We start from the raw sequence: 18,992 nt of genomic DNA, 5'->3' as shown, positions 1-18,992 counted from the left end.
TCAGGTAATTCATATTAAAGATTTTGCACAATGCCTGGCATACAGCCTGGCATATAACAGGGATAAAATAAGCACCATCTATTTTTATTTATCCCCAGTACCAACAAGATGATTGGCAAATAGTAGGCACTCAAAAAATTGTGCTGTTCGTTTATAGAGACTCAGAGAGGTGAAATAATTCACCAAAATTATGGAACTAGTTTACCAAAAATCTAAGAATACAAAGGAGTTCTAAGAGTAGATTGAAATGTCTATTCTGCCCCCATAGCCAACAGTTTCTATATTTCCAAGGTTTTGGTATCTGTTGGAGTGCAAGTTGAACTAAACATGTCTGTAAAATCATGCACTGGAAAGAATGGTTTCGGTGAGTTCATTTTGCCCCGGCTCATCAAAGCTGTCTTGTAAGTTGTCAGTTACTTGCAGGCTATTAAACCATTTTGAGTGTCCGTAGCCAGTTGGCCAGAACTTGTTTATTCTCCAGCACCTAGCCCATATCTATCCGAATTTAAACTATAAAGTGTGCTTTTAAAAATTGTAAACCATTTTATTCTTCGTGTATATTTTCTGTACTTATTTCTGCAGTGGAATTCAGAACATGATTTTGCCCAGATAAATTCCTGGCCATTAACTCAAGCCATATAGTTTTGGGGGGAAGTAAGAAGATCAGTCTACCATATAATCAAGGTCCTTTAGTTAATGGCCCTACAAATGATGGTTTCTGCTCCCATTTTGATGACAAGCAGCCACATTTCTCCGCTGATGACCAAACCCCAATTGGAGCCAAATTAGAACTCATGTCCTGAGCTAGTGATCTACTCCAGAGCTCAGTAAACTATGTTATTCCCTTCTGTCTGAAAAGCCATGCCTGAATTAACTAGGGAAAAGATACATAAAGAGACTATACCACTTCAGAAGATCAGCTAAAGACTGATAAATACATCATTGACTTCTGGCCAAATAAGCCTGACTAGCTTTCCCCGACAGGAAATGAGGTTTTCTCAGGAAAAGAGGAGCTACACTTTCCTTAGCCCAGACACTGAGGGGGTAGAGCAGAGAGGAGTGGACACGTGAATAAAGGAGTATTTGTCCAAAGTTCCCAGGGATAGAGCATCCTAGACTGGATAGCAATTTAAAGATAAAACTACACAGTTCTCTAATTATATTAAAATAGAATCGGCTGTTTTTCAATTTTAAAATGTCAAAAGAGAACTAGAAACTTGTTCTTTAAAAGTACATTTAGTCAGCAAGAGAGCCCAGGCTGAACATCGGGCTCAAAACTGCAGAAACCAGGTGAATTACAGCCTAAATTAAATGAACCCTCAGGGCATTTTAGCTGCGGCTACGGGAAGAAAAAGAGAGAAGCCAGGTAGGAACTGATGAACCCAAATTGATAGGCATGAGCCAGCTGAAGGGAACCTGACCCATGGTCCCTTGTGCATCACTCTTAGTGGGGGGAAAGTCAGTCCTTGTGTCATTGTGTGTGTGTGTGTGTGCATGTATTCGTGTCCAGAGCGTTCCACTGAGGCTATGGTTGTAGTTTAATTGAGCACAAACACAATGCAGACAAAATTCTTGCTCTATTGGCTCCAATGGAAGGAGCTGTCATTATTTGAAGAGATAGTGCTTAACTACTATCAATAGACGAAATGCTGAAAAGCATAGGACTTGCCTCACACAGGACACCTGAAGGAGTCATCAAACCCAACAGCGGCCCTAAACACCAGCTGAAAAATGGTGAGCTTGTAGGCTTCAGAATGGCTTCTGGGAATTTAAGCTGGAAGCAGAACGATCTCTTGGGGAGGGCAAAGTGTAGCAATGCCCAGGGTTCTGACACATGATGCTGCAGGAGCAAGTAGTCAATGGGATTTGGGGTAGCTATCTCCCTTGTGGAGGAGAAAACAGCTCCTCGTTAAGCCTGAGGTCCATTGCCCTATGATCAACCCTCAAATACCCCCGTCACAAAGACAAATTTCAAGGGTGGGAGGTGTGGGGAAGTGACAGTGAGTGAAGTGGCAGTTAATAGTGGATACCAAATTTATGTCTGTCTTCTTTAGAGTTCAAGCCAGGAAAGGATAGGGAAGAGCCGCTGAACTTCATATTGTCTGTAAGAGACCCGCAAAATGCAGAAATCTCTTCAGAACTCTTGAAAGATGGTCATCCCACCTCAGTTCAGATATATCTAATGATGAAGAAGTGAAGGTGGGAAGGAGGTTGATACCTACTAAGTACTTACTATGTGCTAGCATATTTAATCTTATTTAATCCTCCTGTGAGGATAAAGAGTCCTGAGATAGGTTTTATTATCTCCATTGAAATAGGTCACAAAGATGGGATGGAGACACTGAAGTAGTTCTCAGGACACTCAGCAGTAGGGATGGAGCCAGGTCTGTAGGACCCCTAAGTCCATTCCGGAAAGCCTTGCCACGCAAAGTATGGACAGTCATGGACCACCACAGTGGCAATTCTGGAGCTTATGAGAAATACAGAATCTCAAGTCCCAGCCCAGACTGACTGGATCAGGAGTTGCTTTTTAACAAGATCCCCAGGTGATCTGTGTGAACCTGAGAGGTTGACTAGCACTGCTCTAAAGCTCTGAGGCTCTTCCCACCGTCCTGCTATGTGAGATGGTTTCTCCCGGTATGGCAGAGTCATGACTGCTCCATGTTCTTCCTTAAATTGAATCAAAATCTCCTTCCTTGTGACCTTTATTTGACGTCCCTCGAGGAGTCATCAGGGTGTCATTTTTCTACTCCTTTTCATTTTTTTAAAAAATCTAAGCTCAACTTTTTATATCTATACGTATTACATTTTATCTGCTGGTTTCAGTCTGCATTTTCAAATCTAAGATCCTTTCTAATTTTTATTCACTTCTCCCAGATTTATAATTTACATATTTAATGGACACACTTTCTTGTTATTCATTCAAGTATGATCTATTGATGATTGATAGATAGATAGATGATAGAGACACACACATTAAATGCAGTCACACTTAGAGTCCAGTGGCATGGTGACATTACTCCATTTATCAATTTATGTGGTTTCTGCTATTCAAAAAACTATAAATGGTGGTTGCCAGGGAGAGAGGGGAAAACGGAGAGGTATTAGTCAAAGCATTCAAAGTTTCAGTTATACAAGATAAGATCTACAATAGATCATAGAGCCTATCATTAACAATACCATATTGTATACTTAAAAATTTGCTAATAGAGTAGAATTTATGTTAAATGTTCTTATCCTAAAAGAAATAATATTAAATAATTTTCTGTAAACAAAAATAATAAATAAGGAGAAAACTTTCAAGATGATGGATATGTATTTAGCATAGATTGTGGGGATGGTTTCACAGGTGTATACTTCTCTCCAAACGCATCAACTTGTATACATTAAATATGTACCACTTTTTGCATGTCAGTCATACCTCAGTAAAGTGTTTTAAAAATATATATAAATTATCCTGAGGTATTTTCCAGGCAATATTTCTCCAATTTATCTCCATCAAAGATTTTTTTGTTAAATGTCTTGCTAAACTCACAATGCTCAATGTCTGTGGAATGTCCTAATAACTAAGTTATTTCTTAACTAAGAATGCTTAATTTTTAGTCAACCCATGCTGGCTGCTAGTAATTGTCCATTTCTTTTCAAAGTGCTCATGAACAATTTTTCTAATAATCTGTTCTAAAAGAGTAACAAGTCTTACTTACCTATTTATGATTTCCAGAAACACTTTCTCCTTTTAAAAAATGAGCCACTTGCCTGGCATTCATGTTCCAGGATTTCTCCCATTCACTTTCATTTCTTAAAGAATTCTCACTGTAAAAAAAAAAAAAAAGCTCACTGTGAGTTCTTTCAAGAGAATAAACTCAGAATACTTGGAATCGCAGGATATGAGTCTAGTACCATTTAATGGCTTTGGGCAACAATCACTACTCAAAGCAATTTATCTATTCTATAAAATATCCATTGTATAAAATAGACATAATAATCTTCCTGATAAAAGATGGTATGTGGAAAAGTATTATGTAAACTATCAAGTGTGTACTATGGTGCTGGATCAACTTTATATTGTAATTAATGTCCTGAAGACTTGAACTCATTTAGTGGTTGACACACTCTAACTTTAATTTCCCCTGTCTTGGTTCTGATACCACCTGGAATCTCTAAATTTTTTCCAAAGCCCCATGAGCAGTGCTAGTTATTGTGCCATGACCTCCCCTTAAGTCAAAGGTTGGCAAACTATGACAATCTGGGCAAATCTGGCCCACTTGCCTGGTTTAGAAATAAAGTTTTATTGCAACAGCCAAACCCATTCATCTACATATTGTCTGTGACTGGGTTTGTGCTATAATGGCAGAGCTGAGTAGTTGCTCCAAAGATCATATAGCTCTTAAGCCAAGAATATTTACTCTCTGGCTTCTTCCAGAAAAAAGTTTGCTGACCCTTGCCTTAGACTATACCAAAGAGGAACTTTGTGATATATAATTTTCTGTATACAGTTCCTAATCAAGCTCTGTGTTTAAGTACTAAATAAATTCATTTTATAATAATCACTTTAACAGGATCTTGCCACCTAAATGAGATTGTATCCTAAAATAAAATAATGCAAAATGATTTGATAAAGCTAGATCAATTAGAATATTTAGCTAGAAAATCCTGTTGATTTTAAGCCTTGTTGACTTTTAAAAAGAGGGGGGCAGGGAATCTATAATACCTCTGTTTGATTTGCAGCCTTAGTAAGTCCCAAATATTAAACAAAAATGCATCTTTTATTATGATTTGACCGATGCTCATGTCAAATTGAGCATCAGATCTCATTGTCCAGCAAAGTAGACATCAATGGAAATAAGGTAGAAGGTTAAGCTGAAACTGAGCTTTAAGATACGATCTACATTTCCTTTTAAAATTATTTCCTTAGCCCAATGTGTTGGCATAATATTTGAACATTCTAAAATTTAAGTACAGAAAAAAAGTTCTCACATTAAGAGTCTGAAGAGTCAAAGTTTGAAACCACTTTATTTTGGGGGCCTTTTTCAATAAAGAATTTCAGGACAAAGTACATGTTATTCTGTACGACAGTCTGTTAATTGTTCCCAAGAGAATAATAACAAGCCGTCCTTGAAAGGAATGGCTGGCAATGGAATTAGCTCTAGAGACTTTAAGACAGTAGTTGCCAAGAAACAAGGTCAGTCTAATAATGTGCCAAACACATCCTTTGTTAACCTGAATAAATAAAATATACCTATAAATTATGAAGTGCATGCTGCCTGAGTTGCCTGACCACTGCTTTAAAATGTCCTCATTAGCATGTCATGTCTGTAATAAATGACTTTAAATTTTATATATCTCCGAAAGGATATTTTAAATTTTATAAAAGCAATACCCTCCAGCTCACAGGGCATAGAATGGCAATGCAATTCTTTTATAGAATCATGATCTAGCTTGAGCTTTACTCAGATAATTGATTAAATCATGGGTCAGAGTCTCCTATAGAATACATGTCTATTCCAACGTGGTTATTGCTATAGTTCATAGCATCTGTGATAGGCCTAATAGCAATCAATCTTTTTCAGCAGAGTAACCCAGAAGACCTCACTTAAAGGGATATTTTAAAAGCCAATGGCTGTTTAGCGTACTTAATTCACGTTAGTAGACCATGAATAGGGGAAATTGATGAAAAATATAACCTTTTCTGCATGCTAAAACTCAGGAACAATTATTTTTCATCTTTCACCTGAAAATAACCAGGTGCTTAACCCAACATTAAATAAATGTCTCAGTGGCACAGTGCAATAAATGTGTAACATTTAACAGGTAAGTAAAATAAGATTGTGTCTGAAACCCTGAGAGAATAAAAATTCAATTATAAATCTGTGCACATACACACACAGTATCCAGCATGGTGGGCCACAGTTAACCCACAAAGCTGTAGATCAGACAAACCAGTTTGTCCTCTTGGGATAACTGTAACCATCCCCTAGGCAAATAGTTTTTGACTGTATCTAGTCTAAATTATTCTGACATGATCTGTATCTTTATGTGTTTAACTGAGATGTGTGATGCCACAATTTGAGTCACTAGGAAAAATAATCCCATAACCGAAGAACTGTGATCAATCCAAAGAATGTGATTTTGTGCAAGGTTTATGCTGTATTAAAAAATAAAAGAGCAAAAGTCAACTAATAAAGTAGTGTGAGACCACCTCCCCTGTCGCATTCCCTGGCCCAGTCGCAGACCACCACCCCAATCTTCATCCTCCTTCAAGTGGTACTTCCTTGGAAATATCCCTTTCTACTAGACTAGCACCGTTTCCCAACTCGCTGCGCTTTTGGATAGCTCATACTTTTTAAAGATATCGCATGGCTACAAATTTTTGCCTACAGCAAATGTTCTTGATCCCTTACTCCGTGTTGATGCTATACTGGATGCCCACTAAATAAATGAGAAATAAATGAGAAAAAGATAGCTGTTTTCTATATTACCCCAAAGTTAAAGGATAAACATCTCTCTCTCTCTTTAATTTTGTTTTGTTTGGTACTTTGGTGAGCACTGCTTGTTTTTAATATTTCACTGAAATACTGAAAAAGAACCACACATTTATCCATGAAAACTATATGCTAGTTTTCTTGCCAGCTGGAGTTATAGTTAATAGTATTTTAAGGCTAGGGACTGTCTCTGACTCATCGTTGCATCTGTTGGGCCCTTCCCAGAGCACACGGTAGGGACCCCATAAACATTTTTGCATGCCTACTAAAGCATCAATATTATTGTATTATGATTAAAAATACATTAACCTACTATGGGTTATACTGGCTAATCCATGCTGATTAAAAAACTCTCATTAATAGTTAAATTAGTGAAAATAGAAGAACTAATTAATTGCTGCTTAATGAAAGCATTGAGGTTGAAAATCATTTTGAATACAAAATCCATACAAAAGAAATCAGGAAGTAAAAGCTTAGGACCTAGGTCTCTATGGTCGTGACTCCAAAATTTGTATCTCTAGCCCCTCACCTCTGTGTTTGCAAGCGCCCCCCTCCACTAGAGTTTACCAAATTATTTGTGGTAAGTGGTGGCACACCATGAATTTTCACTCATGTCAATGATATGATCATTCTCACAGATAACAAAGTTAACATTTTAAGTATTTCTCTAGTTTGTAGGGTATTGAAAATAAAGATGAATATTTTGTATACAGAGGATATACAAGATGTCTCATAACTACAATTATCTTTTGCACATGTTGAGTCAATCAACCACAGTTAGTAAAGTTATTGTTGTTAAAGATAGTGTAGTGCATCTTTTCTAACTTAAAAAAATTAGTAAAGAATCTGTGAGAACATTTTGGCTGAACAAAGAAAAATATTTAATTAAGTAAAATAGGTACTAGAGTTTATTTTAGTATTTGCTTTGCCTTTACAAAAAAACAAAATTCTTCTTCTTAGCTTTAATCTTTCTTCACAAAGCAGGTAAATGCCTTGTCAGATTTAACATGATAATTGCATATTTAGTAGGCGAATAAACTTAAGAACCTACAATCAAACCCATAGGGAAAAATAAAACTAAGACAAAAATTAGATAAAGACAGTTCATAGCAGAAAATATGTGATATAGTTCCTATTTCCTATCCTCTCAGAGCTAAGTCTGAATTTTAATTAATATTTTTTCCAATATCCTGACTCAAGTATTTTATGCTGAAGGAATTATTGAAAGATTGACTAGCAGACTTTTGATGTAGTAATAAATATTTATGATCTCCTGACTGTATTTTTATATTATTCATTGACTAAATCCTTAGATCTCTTGCTTCCATAGGCCAGTAATTATGTAATCAAGTGTGACTTTATGCTTTCTCTGTGTCAGTTTCCTGAGTAGAAGTCAAAATGCAAATGGTTTACAATTACATGCCTTCAACAATCATCGATTATTGTTTATGTAGAAAAGTTAGCATGTCTGTGTAACTAAAATAGAAAATACAATGTACAAAAAAAAAGCAGCAACAACTAAATGTTTCCTATGTTCTAGATATTAGCTAATGAGGTTGCCCCTCCCATACTGGGGTCCATTCAAATTATCCACCCTGATTTCAGTTAATTGGGATACATAGTCCTATTCCTACTAGTTCTGTCTTTTGGGATTTATGACAGCCAGATTTTCAAAGCTTAAACATCTCATAAAATACCTTAACTATTTTTGTTTTTTTTCCTGTATTTATTAGATGTTTATGACCTCAAAGTTATATCCTCAATGGTCCTCTTTTGTAGCTTGTTATTTTGTCTGTATTTTGTTTTGATGTACTTCCTTTACACTTGGGCAGCTGACTAGCCCATTCAAATATAGGTAATTCTATATTTGGGTGATTTCTTCATGTGGGCTACAAGTTGTGCATAAAAACTAGACTGGTATGTCATCATAAAATATCATGTATGTTTACATTATGCCAAAATTGCTATTCAGTTCAGGCAGTCAAAATGTGAAATTAGGTAAACAAGCTCCACATGATTAACTTGTAGTATAATTCTTAAGAAATGCCAGGGGCGCCTGGGTGGCTCAGTCGGTTGAACGTCTCTGACTCTTGATTTCGGCTCAGATCATGATCTCAGGCTCAAGCCTCCACGGTGAGTGCTCAGTGTGTGGGGGGGTAGGGGGCGGGGACCTGCTTGTCTCCCTTTCCCTTTGCCCACCCCCCCAGTACATGCTCACAAATGCACTCTCTGTCTCAAATAAATAAAACAAATCTTTAAAAAAAAAAAAGAAATGCCAAATAAACAGATCAAATGAATCTTGAAATTTCATAAATTTATATAACCAAGCATGCATATAGTTAACACACAGGCCTGAATGTAACCCCAAACATAGAGATTGAGGCAGCTCTGCTACTTTGCAAATGTGATACTTAGTATCTCTAAGCTATGACCACTTCTGCAAAATGGGCATAGTATATTCTCCATCAGGTTATCCCAAGGATTAAATGAGATTAAGTCTCTAAAGTGGTTGGCAGAGCTTTGGGCACACAGTTTTACTATTCTTAGCACATAAATAGTAGCTTTATTATTAGCGAATTTGGTCATTGCTCTGTGACCTCCAAAAATGTATTTTTTCAGTAGAAAGGATTTAATGGACTGTTTTTGCATTATCTGGACCAAAAATCAAGAAGCTATGTAAGACTTTTACTTTTCAGTTAATTAATCTGGGACTATGTGGTTATGATTCTTGCATTTTACTATGATTTGCAAGAACTTGAAATAAAATGAAGTGCTAATATTATAATTATGAAATTATTACTAGATTTGAGTTTAGAAAGCAAGAAATTTTCATTGTTTCTGACTTTATCATTAACTATATTTGACTGGAACGTAAAATGTATTGTAACCTTTAAGTGAGCAAAGTAACATAGAAACCTGGATCTATTCACATAGATATATGTTCAGTGGTGGTGGTAGAGGGAGGGACAGTTTAAAATCCTCGAGGAAATGTCCTACTCTTGATTTCCACTAGGTCACGGTCTCAGGGTCTTGGGATCAAGCCCAGGATTAAGCAAGACCAGGGTCAGGCTCTGCACTCCTCAGGGAGTCTGCTTCTCTCCTTCTCTCTCTTCGTCTGCCCCGCCCACCCACCCCACTCCCAGTCATGCGCCCTTGGGAGCACAGTCACTTTCTCTCTCTCTTTCTCAAAAATAAATAAATAAATATTTAAAAAACTAAATAAAATAAAATCTTTGAGGATGATTCTCTGCTGACTTATTCCAATCAATTTCAGTATGGTATAATAATTGTAACATTGGGAACAGCAGGGGATTATATTGTTTTTCTCTGTGCCATTTGTCTGTTGTATCTGAGAATAGAATAATCTCCCATTATCTGCAGGGAAAGTGCTGCATATTTTCCTGAAACTCCTGGACTAGTGACATTATTCATCCCCGAAAGAATCTGTGTACAGGGTCTGGCATAGAAAGGGTCATGGGGAGATACACACCCAATGGAGGAAGTCTTAGATGTCTGATATTATAAGAGACCATATTGATTTCCCTTTCTCTCCACATAAATCAATGAGATAGTAACCATCTTTCTCTGGATGCCAAATTTTTAGTGCAGCCAAGACAAAATTTCTTCCTCCCCTTTGCCATGTGTTTGAGGGATTTTTAATTGGCAATCTTTGGTGTATATGGCCCAATGAGCAGACTGACTTCTTGATACTTGTATAAAATATTGCTCTTTCAGAAACTGAAATTGGAAATAAAAGCATCCAAGTTTGAACGATCAAAGTCTGTCAGTGAAGATTCACATCTGCCAAGTCTGTTTCCCTCTTAACAAGTTAGCAGCGCTCTCTCCTCAAGCCTTGGACCCGTGTGCATGCAGTATACACTCACATTTTGAGCATGGCACATTTGTTCTTTCTGCCAGCCATTTTATGAAGCTCGGCAACTTAATGCTACACCGGTTCAGAAGTCCATATGGGAGAAATATTCTGGCAGCCCCTGTTTCAGCAAGTCAGCAGGGGCTCTGCGGTTTTTCACATGAGGGGAGTGAAGGAGTAGATCAACATCGTCTAATGTTACAGTACCAGTTAGGGATTGTTGATTGGCTTGCCGTGGAGGCACCAGCCAGAACACTTTGCAGAAATACCATACAGGGTGATAAAGATCTAGGGGTGAGAGCTTCCATGGCCGAACGGCCCCAAAATAGACATCCCTCACCTTCAGTCTGGATGCTTAAGACAGCACCCAGCTCACCCTGGAGCAGATAGTCTATTTTTTTTTTCTTCAAAAGCAATTCAAGGGAACAACATCGCAGAATGTTATCCGGCATCTTGAAATAGGTTATTTCCCCCTCTTCTAATGTCAATTTCACAGTATCAAAAACTAAATTCTACTTTCCTTTGACTAAAAAACACTGCTTCGACCTGCCTCAAAAGTGTGTATTGGTACGTCCGTCGGTCAGGTCGCAAACCCTTGAAACCATTTGGCAGGAGGCAGCAGTCTGAAATGAGATGGATGTCCCAGTCCTTTTCATCTCTCCCTGTTACTCATTTTTCTTGCTCAGTCAGAATGGCTGGCAATCCACAGTTGTGGGTTGAGTAAACTGTTGGAAAGCATGTCCATGCACAGTTCCCAGCTCCCCCCAGCCAGCTGTCCCCCATCATTTCAGGGGAGGTTTTATAGCCATTTGATACTGTATTGGAGTAAGTTCAGAAGGTGGGGATGAGCGTGCCACGTTGGCCCCTAGGAGCCATTTATGTAAAAAAAGAATCGTGCTCGTTCAGGAATACAGTTAACGCTGTTTGAAAATAAGCATGCAAGTTGCTTACTATCCATGTAAAATGACTCTTCCCCTACAAGGTACTTCTGTAGTTTGAATTTTCAGAGGGGGTTGGGTGTGGTTGAGCATGTTTGTGTGATGCATTTGCCCTCGTGTGTATCTCTAACACACAGGAGAGGACAAGGACTCTACTTTTTTATCTTGCCTTCATAAACTTTCATTTTGCCAAGGTTTTAAGGTAGATTTTTTAATTATTTTGTTTTTATTTTCTTCCAGTGAAATCATAAGCTCTCTTTAGATGTAAGAACCCATTTTCATTTTATAGGATCCCTCTGATAACATATTTGTCTTTTTTCTGTTTGTTTAAAATTCATTACATTGTTTTAGAGAAATGACAGATTCACTGACCATTTCATGTTACTGAATTAAAGTGAGCAAGCTGTTTAGAAAGCCTCTGCTCTTTGGAGCTTTGCAAAAAACAGTCTTTTATGCTTTCTTTTTGCGGCTTCACTTCTAGTTTTAATCCGAAGTGTTGTTTCATCTTTGCCAAATCAGCAAATAATCAATGCCTTTAAATTCTCTTTTCTTTCTCCTTTCCAACAAAGTAAAATGCAAGTATTTAAATATATCTTACCACACAATGCCAAACACAAAGGAAATGTAAATAGATCGCTGGACTAATTCACATCTGCCAGTGAATAATTGTTGGACGCGTGCTGATTAGGCATAATTTTTTTTTTTAACCAAGCTTTTAATTAGGCATCTGCACCGGGTCACAGAAATGAAATTATAAAATGTGATTAAGAAGTCTTTCATTCTTTCTGAGAAATAAAGGGCTATGCCAACATCTTGGTATCCTTTTGCCCACAGTTAGGGTGTTGGAATCACTGACCGCTTTTGTAGAAAATCAAGGAACCTTGGGCTAGGCCCCCAGAAGCTTGTCACTTACCTGTTTAATGGCACCACAGAAGTTTCCCAGTGCCTTGTAGGAGAGCTTTCACATTCCTGCAAGATGTAGGTACTCTTTTTTTTTTTTTTCAGAGCTTTTATATTTGAGTTTATTCTTCATTTAACTTTTAAAACACTGCTATAGTTGAATATTAAATCAAAAACAATAGCAAGTTTGAGCTATGATTATAGTCCTTCACTCATTCACTACTGCATATAAAATGCCAGCAGTGTTACTCACTGGCCCCATTAAAAAGTCTGACACTGAACACCACCCCTGGGATGATGGCATCAGCCTCACAGGCTTCCCCATTGTAATGGCGCCGTCTTTCCTGATTTGGATCAAAATCCACCAGTTCTACCTGGTCCATTTTATCAGTCTCTTCTACTTCCTTCCTCTCAGGTAGGAGTTTTTCCAGCAAAGAGAGTTTATCAGGAGAGAGAAAGCCATTCTCAGGAAAGTTTACCTTAAATTCGATGATTAGGCGACGCTTCTCATATGGTCTACGATAAATTGGCATGCCTTCATTTAGCACACACTTGATATCTCCATGCTTGACAATTTGCCCTGGGTGAGAGGTGATGATGATGGTTCGGTTGTCAAGAGTAGATACTGGCTTTTGAAAGCCGCACGGTGCTTCAACCAGCTGTATTCCATACACATGAAAAGGTCTTCTCCTCGCCGAGTAAAAACAGCGTGGTCCTTCTGATCTAAAACAATGATAATATCTCCTGGTTCCAGTCCTGGTTCTTGGTCTCCTTCACCATGGAATGTTATCTTCTGGCCATCCTTCATGCCTTTGTCAATATGAACTTCTAGAATCTTCTTCTCTCGAACTATCTTCCTCCCATTGCAACTTTTACATCTATCATTGGGACTGATCCATTCCCCATGGCCCTGGCACTCCATGCACACAGATTGAATTTGCTGAACCTATCTGATGAATTCTTATTTGCATTCCAGTACCTCGGCAATTGGGACAGCATTCGACTACTCCTTTCTTACCACCTCGGCCTTCACATTTATCGCAAATCACATTCTTTTGCAGAGCTAGTTTTCTTATTGCACCATTATATAAATCTTCTAAGGTTACTGAGAGCTGATGCACAACATTTTTACCTCTCCTTTCTCTCTGCATCCTTCCTCCTCCTCCAAAAAACATATCAAAGATGTCTATGGGGGAGCCAAAACCACCACCAGCTCCACCTTCTTTAATTGCCTGTTCTCCTCCTTTGTCATATAATTCCCTTTTCTTTGCATCAGAGAGTACTTCGTAAGCTTGAGAAATCTGTTTAAACTTCTCTCCTTCATTTGGATTCTTATCAGGGTGGTACTTCAAGGCCAGTTTCCTGTAGGCCTTTTTCAATTCCTCTTGGGTGGCATTGGGTTTGACCCCCAAAACATCATAGTAAGTGGTTTCTTTCACCATTTTCTACAGCCGCTGAGAGGGCCGAGGCCGGTGTGGGGGAGCGGGAAGGAGTGCATTGCTGGGCACAGCTCGGGCAGCCGCCCAAGATGTAGGTACTCTTAAAGCTGCACCTTACCCATGATGTTTTCTGGCTTTTCCATTTTACTTGAACAGAAACTAGATCGAGGAAAATGAAATTGCTTGCCCAAGATCACACCGCTATTGAAATAATTTTTACCAGAGCTGACGTTTCAGGATGGTTCCTGAGTTTTGTGGGTTGCAGCGCCCTGTCACCTCCCTGCCTCAGAATTCTCAAAGCCTTCTATGCAGCCTATTTTGGAGGACTGTGGGAAGTTCACTGAGCTATTGGTGGTGGATTCCCCTGTTTGCAATTATTTGCTTCACTGCTTTCCTCCACTAACTTAACTAATCAAAAGAATGTTGCAGTTCATCTCTCCCATTTTCATATTCAGGAATTAAAGATACTTTGTCCAGTGTTCCTACTGATATGATTTGAGGTGCACAGAAGAGTCCTCGAGTCAACATATGTCCTGGACTATTGTAAATTCTTAACATTTGTGTAGCAGTCTTGAGTTTGATTTTTAAATCTCACCTAATTATCAGTGTGACTTTAGAGAAGTTATGTAACTTCTAGGCTCAGTTTTCATATGTATAAAGTATAGGTAACAATGCCTATTTCATATAGATTAGGTAAGATGGGGTTTGTAAATGCCAGGTAAATAGTATATGTATTAAAATTTTGTAGTCACTATGGTCACAGATAGTCGAGGTGCTGTTAATGTGGTTAAGTGGATTGAAGAACTAAGCCGTCAGGAAGACTAACACACTGGGAGAAGTAATTAACAGTCAACAATAGGAGGTGGCCAGAAAGAAGGTCAGAAAGGTGAGACCAGTCTCCAAGGGTAATTAGGAGTTTGTTAATGGGGACAAAGCCTGGAGAGTAGCAGGAGGCTGGAAAGAACAGAGCGCATTTAGGGGTATGGCTGTTGGCTAGGGCAACTGAAGCACAGACTAGGTTGGAAAGAGGCAGGAGATGATGAAAATATAGACCGAGAGCCTTATGTGCTGTGCTAGACTATTTGGACCCTATTCTCTATGAACAGGCGCTGAAGGATGTTAAGTAGAAAAAACATCAGCAAATATAATATAGAAGATGAGTTGCCAGGGAAGCAGGTGGCAGCCAGTGGTACTAATGTCCTTGACCTGCAGAATAGTCATACTCTCTTGGTTCCTGAGCCAATACTGACCAGAAGAGGGGTTTTATTAAGAATCCCATGTACCCCTAGAGGTCTGTATGGGGTAGGATTAGGGAACTCCATAATCCCACAGGCTCACTGAATCATTTCGTATGTTAGGCTTCCCCTCTCTCCTTCCCTTGTCTTTTCTGCTATGACATCAGGAAGACCAGCTGAGAGAACATTGCAAAAGTTCATACAGTAGATGGTAAGATCCTGACCTCAGGTGGTAGAAGTAGGAGAAGAAAAGAAGGAACCAATTGGAGACATAGCTAAGAGGTAGATCCAGAACCTTTGTCTTAGAATTTCAGAGTGAAAAAACTACCTTAGAGATCATCTGGTTCAATCTTCTCTTTTTATAACATGGTGCCTGAGTCACAGTAGTAGTTGAGTATAATAAATACTTGCTGAATAAATGAGGGATAAGAACCAGAGATGTGTTGACACCACTAATTATTGACATACCTAGCATAAGGACATAAATCTCTTGACGCCTAAGTCAGTGCTCTGTCCATATGCCACACTTAGTTTTATAATGTTAGAAAAAAAATAAAACATTGGAACCTTATTTTAGTGCTATGGCTCAATTCACTTCATTTTCATTCACAATGTGACTTAAAATGTAGCATATCAGAATTAGTAAACTAAGACTTTTCTGATGAAGGCATTTTGTCCTACCTCTAATACCTTCATAATCTAAGTATTTGTTTTTGCATTTCTGCATAATGGGAGGATGTCTGCAATAATGCTATCTGCCGGACAGATGTTTAAAGCCAATAGAACCATGGAAGGTGCAGAATTTCCTAGGTGGAATTTCCTCCAATTAATGGCAGTTTCAATAACTTTCACTCTAAAGAGACCATTTGGGAAATGTAGAAACTGCTTTAAATTATCCAAGAGAATGATGTTTCTATTTTATGAGAACAGAAATAAAGGAAATAGTCTTGATTTTTAAGCAAAAAAAAAAAGAATAGATTTAGGTACAAGGGAAAACTTTGGGGCAGTAAGAGATATAGAACCCTATAACGGGTTCATCAAGGAACCTGAGAAAGTAAGACAAAGGTCCATTTATTTTCTTGGGTATTTCTCTCCAGGCCTTCCTCACTTTGTGACATTGCAGAGAATATGCCAAGAGCCACACATGTGGATGTTCTAAGTTCTACCCTCCACCTCCACCACCGCTGCCAAACAGTTCAGGCTATCTGATCCTTCTACCCTCGGTGCATTGTATTTATATTCCAGAAAAGAATGAGGAATCCAAGCATACTTTCATGAGTCACTAGTCTTCCCTGCTGGGAAATAGTGTGTTCAGTTATAAGGATGAACATATCTGTCCTCTCAAATTTCTGCAAGCGAACTGTCAAGTAATTTAATAAAATTCAGCAGTTTCCTTTTAAAAATTTAAACTATTTATTCTTTGTCATCCTTAGGATATTTTTATTTTCCACTCATTACCATCTATTTGTTTAAAAGTTTAATAGATGTATTTATATATGTGACATTACAATAGTTCTATACCATTTACAGAACATTTTCATAGACACCTCTTTTCTACAGGGTAAGTAGAACAGATGTCAATTATCTCCATTCTGTAGATGAGGAAACTGATGTTGAATGACTTGCTTGAAGAGCAACCCAAAGAGACCCAGCTTCAATTCTGTTTGTCCATCTGGTATACCACAATGCTTCACTTTGGAGAATAAACTATATTAAGGGCAGTTATTTTCAATTTAATTAAAGTGTTGAGTTGTACACCCTCACAAGTATATGTCAAAATTTATTATGTTTTTTGGGGGGTTGTAGAGTAGAATGAGAATGAATATTCAATATCAAAAAATATATATAATATGTATATTATATATATATATTATAATATATATATGGGAGTAGTGGGTGAGATTTTTTTTCTTTTAGCAAAAATTTAGATGACTTGGCGAAAACACAAGTTAGAGACAATAAAGGCAGCAAATTTAGCTATGAAATCTATTCCAGTTTTCCTCTAAATCTTTCTATCCTTTATTCAATACGAATGTATCCTAAATACCTGAAGAGTTCTAAACATAGTAATATTACTCTATTGATTTTGTGGGGAAAACTTGGAACAGGTAGAAAACTCCCACAAAGGAATAAAGTCAGAGATGAATTTGTACTGACAAATATGATGAGGTAGTAGCAATCGGAGCAGGAATAACAGAAGATATCTTTGAAAAAGTGAAGGAAAGGATGAATCAGTTGGGATGGAATTACACACAGAAAGGAAGTGCCCATGAGAAGAGAGGAATAGCAGAATTCAAGTAAAACGCAAGGAGCAAGTTGTAAATTGTGAGCAGTTAAGACACCGGCATCACAAGAATGGGAACTTATTGGATGGCGAAGACAAAAATAAGTTGGAAAGCCTGCTGGTAAAGAGCGTTAACCAGTACGTCTAAAATTGAGTAGATTGAATTTAATGGAGGAGACTACAGGATGAGAATGGAATGTGAAGTAAGTTATTCTAGTCTAGTCCAAGATGGTGGTTAAGGAAGGTAGACAGCAGGTGGTAAGTGAAAGAGGCTAAAAAGGAAGTTTTGCACACCACAGTGACTCAACGAATGTGGGAGCAGAAGAAAGAAGTATAAAAATAACTGCACTTTAAGCAGTGCCTTATGAAAAGTGCCCTGTTTTATCCAAAATAATGAAGTACCCAAGAGGTATCCAGTAGTGTATTTTGATTCCAATGACTAAGAGAGGGACCAGTTAGCTTGGAACATGTTTTCATACAGGCCAGCAGTTTTAAACTTCTGCTTCATCAGCCTGACTCTCCTTCACTTGCACTTTGAAATCTCTTCATTGAGAATCGGGTCTTTATGAGACCAGCTCTATTGGAGACCCCAAGCTCATCAGTCACTCCAAATTTGACCTCATAGGCCCAAGGTCAATAGCCCTAACGCAGCTGGCCCCAATAAGGCCTGAAGTGAATGGCCACATAGGAAACAGTGTAAACTTGCAGGCAAGACAGCAATGAAAATGGGTGCTTGGCTTCCAAACAAGATGCATCATTTTATTTTTATGGAAAACCTTTCCTTGGTAAAATTAAAAGTGTTTTCACAAGCATGATCTCATTCTCACAGTAGCCGTGTGAAAGAGGAAATGGAGGAGATGTTTTAATTCCCATTTTATAAAAGAATAAATTGAGAGAGGGAGAGATCAAGTGACTCTTTTCCCAATTCTCCCTCTTAAATAGGCCAACGGGGCTTGAGCTAGAGCCAGTTCTCCTAATGACGTCTCTTTCTGTGCTCTGAAGCCCAGTCCATCCCAGGACTTGGCATGGCACCATCAGATGGCATGTACCAGGTGGCTCATATTTTTATTTCACAACACGTCAATGACATCCATACAGCACAGTCTATAAATATCCTACCCAATTAGTTCTATCTGAACAGGCAAATGTTTGCTTACAAATCCATCTACAACAATTGTGGTATGACGCAATGTCTAGGCATCTATACACATTTTTTTAAGTCAGCAGTTGAGTACTGTCAAGTTGTTAGTTTTATCCTGTGATAACTGACCACTCATCTTTTACATTCAGAAAGCTTCTGCACAGCTCTCTAAAGATATCACTTTATCACTGCTTGCTTGATGACTTGAAAAATTGCTCTGAGTGGAAAATATCCATAAATTTTAAAAGCAGTCTTACACTGCTTTTAAACCACAAATAGTTCTCATTCTGTTTCTAAATAGCAAGATCACATTAAAACTCAAAAATAGATAACATTAATCACTATAATTCAAATAACCACTCTCTAGACCTGGCAGGGAACCTGGAGAGCTTAGTTCTTTTTTCCTATGAATTTCTGGCATAGCATGCTTGGGGGGTGGGGAGTTTGTTAACAGTGTTTAAAATTAGGGAAAGCCTTAGAGGAAAGTGACATTTGTTACCTTCCTGTCTTTTATCTGCCCACTCAGAAACCCATACTCAGCCTAGATTATGACTGGGGTGGGAATATCTTGGTGGGACTGTCCTGATTTTTATAGAAGGATATAACCAAGGACAGATAATAATTACTGAAATAGCAGTCATCCTTTGCATAACAATTTGACCCTTACAAACCCTGTCACCTGCATGATCTCATTTGTTATTT

At 38.1% G+C, this 18,992-nt stretch overlaps 1 protein-coding gene and 1 pseudogene across 10 annotated transcripts in view; one reads left to right on the top strand and one right to left on the bottom strand.

The window, feature by feature from the left end:
- MAGI2 (membrane associated guanylate kinase, WW and PDZ domain containing 2) overlaps window positions 1-18,992 on the top strand; it is a 1,322,716-nt gene that overhangs the window by 1,081,634 nt on the left and 222,090 nt on the right. The window lies entirely within an intron of this gene.
- Window positions 12,379-13,702, bottom strand: LOC118536898 (dnaJ homolog subfamily A member 1 pseudogene; annotated as a pseudogene).

The sequence above is a fragment of the Halichoerus grypus genome, chromosome 12 (genome assembly GCF_964656455.1).
Source record: "Halichoerus grypus chromosome 12, mHalGry1.hap1.1, whole genome shotgun sequence".
Lineage (NCBI taxonomy): Eukaryota > Metazoa > Chordata > Mammalia > Carnivora > Phocidae > Halichoerus > Halichoerus grypus.
Note: the sequence above shows the minus strand (reverse complement) of the source record. Positions and strands in the feature narration are given on the sequence as shown.